Here is a 3616-nt window from a genome sequence, read left to right as displayed (position 1 = left end):
TCACCTGGTGAGCACAGTACAACGTGGGCAGCCGTTACCTGCAGACGTGGTCTGGATAATAAGAACTGTGAGTAAAGGCCCTGAACTGCATCACTGACTCCGTGTCGTTACTGCTGCTGCCCTGCACCATCACCCCCATCCTCCGCATACACTGCCCTGAGGCTATACTCCTCCCGTGGGGAGTTATGCTACGCTCTGCTGCACCCACAACACCAGCCTCAGCGGTCTGCCCTGTAGCGGCGGTTCACTCTGACCGCAATCCACGGGTGGCGTAGTCGGACATTTAAACATCAAAACCACATAAATAGTTCCGCCACTGGTTTGACCGCCCTGAGCCACGGAACTGGGTCGCCGCCACGAAGACTACAACCACCAGCATCCACCAAAAAGGGTCCGGCTCCGGGTGTCCCAAGGCCCAGGGGGTGCGTCAGAACATTTTCATCACCTTTCACAATCACCAATGGGACAAGGCAGTGATGTCCTCTGTCCCCTCTCTTATACATCCTAGTGACGGAGCACCTGCTCTCATCAATTCGCCATAACCCCAATATTAGGTGGATTGAGGTGGGAGGCACCGAGTACAAGTGCTCTCTATTTGCTGATGATGTCCTAGTATATATCACTCAATCACATATATCCATCCATGCTGTTATGGCTGAAATAGATCACTTTGTTACATGGTAAAATTTTAAAATCAATGCAGCGAAGTCTGAGGCCCTCGATGTCGTCCTCCCCAAATCCATATAGGATTCCATCCAGTCCAACTTTCCCTTTGCCTGGCCCTCACAGGGTATCAAATACTTAGGAATTCCTATTCATAGAGACCTCTCCCATCTATGTTATCTTAATTTTGGGCCCTTTATTGAACAACTCCATACAGACCACGGTTGGCAAGTTAGAACTGTAAGATTCACTACGTGAATCACTGGTGTTTTGTGGAAAAGCACATGTACACTGCGTTCCAAATTATTATGCAAAAAGTGTTTAGGAGTGATAAGGGAAGAATTTGTTTGTTTGTCAGTTAAACTCATTGATGGTGATGTGTGTCAGGGCTCTTTATATCACTGTAAGCAATTGCAGACACCTGTGCTAATTAGTTTGGCAGGTGTGTCCAATGAAAGGCAAGACTACTTAAGAAGGCTCTCTCACATTATTAAGCAGCCTACATTTTCTGCCAAAATGGGAAAGAAAAAGGATGTGTCGGCTGCTGAGAAGCAACAAATTGTGGAGTGTTTAGGTCAAGGCATGACTACAATCAACATTGTGCGATGATCAGGATGAAGTGTCTTGGCAATCAAGAAGTATGTAGCTGATTCACAGTACACACGTGTGCGTGCTGATAAGGGCAAATTGAGGACTCTTTCCTACAGGCAATTACGTCAGGTTGAAAGAGCAGCGGCAAAAAAGCCTTGTCATAGCAGCAGACAAGTTTTTGAAGCTGCTTGTGCCTCCAACGTCCCCAGAACAACAAGATGCAGGGTCCTTCAGAGGTTTGCAGCTGTGCATGCGCCATCCTGTCGACCTCCTCTATCCACTTCACACAAGCAGAAACGGCTCCAGTGGGCCAAACATTACATGAAGACTGATTTCAAAACTGTTTTGTTCATGGATGAGTGCCGTGCAGCGCTCGATGGTCCAGATGGATGGAGTGGAGGATGGCTGGTTGATGGACACCCCACGCAAACACGGCTACAGCGCCAACAAGGAGGAGGTGGAGTAATGTTTTGGGCTGGAATCATGGGGAGAGAGATTGTCGGCCCCTTTAGGATCCCTGAAGGCGCTAAAGATGAACTCCATAATGTATGTGGATTTTCTCAAACAGCACTTCCTGCCATGGTTCAAGAAGAAGAACCGTGTATTTCACAGCAAGATCATTTTTCTGCATGATAATGCACCATCTCATGCTGCACATAAAACATCTGCATCTCTGGCTGATATGGGCATAAAAGGGGACAAACTTATGGTGTGACCCCCATGCTCCCCTGACCTCTACCCCATTCAGAACCTTTGGAGCATCATTAAAAGGAGTGTCTATGATGGCGGGAGGCAGTTCACATCTAAGCAACAGCTCTGGGAGGGTATTCTGTCCTCATGCAAAACAATTGAAGCAGAAACCATCCAAAACCTGACAAATTCAATGGACGAGAGAGTTCAGAAGCTCCTTTCGAACAAGGGGTCCTATGTGAAAATGTAACATCACCTAGAATAAAGTTTTGAGTTGAAAACTGTTTGATTTCAGTTTCTAACAACCTGCTAATGCTTATAATTTCAAAAATGACCATTTTTTTGGTCTTTATTAAAATGAAAAGGTTGATCGAAAAGTTTGGGGGATCTAAGAGTGTGGCAACCCAGTAGTCATGATTACTTCGAATTCTGACAATATGAGGGTCATGCTGCAGGTAGTGCAGCAAGAAGGCACTTATGTGCCTTGCGCATCTCGGAGCCCCAAAATTATTTTCCGGGCTAGATGCAGCTAAAAATTATTTTTAATTTTAAATCTGGTGAAGCTTTAGTATAGATGGCCTAATAGGATCAGTGCTGCACACTGCTACAAAGCCCAAATTATTTTCCAGTCAAGATACAGATAAACATGATTAGTAATTTGAAAGCTTAAAACGGTTGGTAGGGTGATTTTAACCAATCATCAAGCTTTTACTCTCCCCAGGATGACACAGGGGTAGAAAAGACGTTTCGGATCCATGATTTGTTCATCTTTATGAACGTGAGTCTGTCTACATTATCAGTGGAGAGCCGCGTGCGCTTATCTGTCAGCACACCACCAGCAGCGCTGAACACACGTTCAGACAGAACGCTGGCTGCGGGGCATGACAAGATCTCCAAGGCGTAAGTGGCTAGCTCCGGCCATTTATCCAGATTGGAAGCCCAAAAAGAGCAAGGGTCCAGTGACACAGTCGTGGCTTCAATGTTTACTTGGAGATACTCCTGTACCATCGTCTCTAGGCGTTGACTATGTGTCAGACTTCTTGTCTCCTGTGGCCTTGCAAAGGATGGGCTAAAAAAGTGGTGAAATGATTCCGCAAAATTGATGTTACCAGCAGATACTGTGGTTCTGTTACGGTTTGAGTGCTGAACACTTGACGGTCCCACGGTTGGCAAGTTGGAACTGTGAGATTCACTACGTGCACCACTCGTATTTTGTGGAAAAGCACATGTAAGATTCTGCAACAGTCACTGCTGATACTCCTGCATGCGTGCATCCCTTTCTATGGCAGGAATAATTTCTGCAAATTTACTTTTGTACCGGGGATCTAACAGTGTGGCAACCCAGTAGTCAGGATTATTTCTAATTCTCACAATTCGAGGGTCATGTTGCAGGTAGTGCAGCAAGAAGGCACTCATGTGTGTTGCGCATCCAGGAGCACCAAGTCCCTGCTGTGTTGGTGGCGAGGTAACAATCATGCTTCCTTCCTCTGTCCTCTCCCCCCAACCTCGCACAACATAAATGTGATCAAGGTCTCCCTCATCTGATGAGTCTTCCATCAGTTCGTCCTCCACTTCTTCCTGGGCTCCTGCACCTTCCTCACTAGTTTGGCTGCTACCATGCGCCCTGGTAAAACCATCTCCCCCACCCTCACATGCCTGCCGCCTTGGTGCT

This window comes from Phyllobates terribilis, unplaced genomic scaffold, assembly GCF_046119375.1.
Source record: "Phyllobates terribilis strain yellow unplaced genomic scaffold, ASM4611937v1 Scaffold_65__1_contigs__length_7625178, whole genome shotgun sequence".
Lineage (NCBI taxonomy): Eukaryota > Metazoa > Chordata > Amphibia > Anura > Dendrobatidae > Phyllobates > Phyllobates terribilis.
The sequence above is the reverse complement of the archived record's forward strand: the minus strand, read 5'-3'. Positions refer to the sequence as shown.